Raw genomic sequence first — 1,820 nt, forward strand, 5'->3', positions numbered from 1 at the left:
AGTGCTGGCAGGTGGGACTAGATTGGGTTGGGATATCTGGTCAGCATGGACAGGTTGGACCGAAGGGTCTGTTTCCATGCTGTACATTTCTATGACTCTATGACTAAGGCCACTAGGAAGGAAGTTGCAGGATATTGACAATGTTTCTAATCCAGTGCTCCTTCATCAGAATAGATTTGAAACACTAGCTCTGTTTCTCTCTCTACAGATGCTGTCAAACCTGCTGAGTTTCTCCAGCACTTTGTGTTTTTTTGTGTGACCCAACATCTCTGAACAAGTCAATCAAAAATAACTATTCCTTCACCTCATGCTTTTTCCATTGAATCCTGGTCTCCTTCCTATCGGAAGGTCAGGTCAGAAACTCCGATTAGTCCATTTCTTATGTGCCCTATCCAACCACTTGGTAATGTGTTCACACAGCTTGCTGTCTGTTTTAATATCGATACATAACAAGAAGACCTCTGCTGACAAATGCCACATTTTGTCAAAGCTTTTCACCTTGCACTCATCAGGCCAACTTGCAAGAATGCCAGTGTTGAATGAAACAACATATTTTATACGGAAGAGAAGAGAGTGTTGATTCATTGGCCTGTGTTCTTTTCCCAGCAATAACCACATTCTGATCAACCAAATGACTATTTACAGAGGCAAGAGTGTGGTCTTCTTTTCACAGTGAAAGATTAGCATAATGAGATCTGGATGTTGCCCACTTCCAATGCGACACATCATCTAGACTCACATGTTAGCTTGCTGTCTCTCCCATCGGTGCTGCCTGACCCACTGTCATCGCTAGCATTTTTTGTTTCCACCTGAAGGACACTGGTTACCATGTTGGAGCAGTGACAAGTCCTGAAAGACCTTTAACTGTACTTGAGACATGTTCGAGACTCCCAAATTGCTTAGAGGGTGGCCACAGAACTAAAGAATTATTGCAGGAGGCCATTTGACCCATCTTGCCTGCATAGTGCTGGTCTTCTGTCTTTTCCCCATACCCCCTGCATGTTATTGCTGTCCAAATAATCAGCCAGTGTCCTCCTGGTGCCTCAACTGAACCTGCCTCCATCATATTTCCAGCCAGTGTGTTCCAAAGCTTAACTCCTCAATTTGTGAAAAAAAGGTTTTCCCACATCATCCTTACTTTTTTTTATTCATTCACGGGGTGAGGACGTCACGAGCCAGGCCGACATTTATTGCCCGCCCATAATTGCCCAGAGGGCAGTGAAGAGACGACCACATTGCTGTGGGTCTGGAGTCACGTACGCCAGACCAGGTAAGGATGGCAGATACCTTCCCTAAAGGACATTGGTGAACCAGATGGGTTTCTCCACAATCAACAATGGCTTCACGGTCATCATTAAACGCTTACTTACTGATTTTACTGTGTTGAAATGACAACACCTGCTGTGGTGGGATTCAAACCTGGGTTCCCAGAGCATCGCCTGGGAATCTGGATGAACAGGGGAGAGGTTTATTCCTAATAAAGGGCTTATGCCTGAAACATTGATTCTCCTGCTCCTTGGATGCTGCCTGACCAGCTGTGCCTTTCCAGCACCAAACTCTCAACTCTCTGGATTAATAGTCCAGTAATAATAACACTGGGCCATTGCCTTCTCCATATTTGTATATCACTTTAAATCTATGTCCCCTCATTCTTTATTGTTTTACCCATGGGAACGGCTACTCTTTATCCGCTGATGATGTGAAAATCTCCATGAAGTCTCCTCTCAACTTTCATGTCTCGAAGGAGAACATTCCCAACTTCTTCAATCTGTCCTCATCACTGGCGTTTCCTGGGACCTTGCTTGTAAATGTTGAATTGT

This window comes from Chiloscyllium plagiosum, chromosome 20, assembly GCF_004010195.1.
Source record: "Chiloscyllium plagiosum isolate BGI_BamShark_2017 chromosome 20, ASM401019v2, whole genome shotgun sequence".
In the NCBI taxonomy this organism is placed as follows: Eukaryota; Metazoa; Chordata; class Chondrichthyes; order Orectolobiformes; family Hemiscylliidae; genus Chiloscyllium; species Chiloscyllium plagiosum.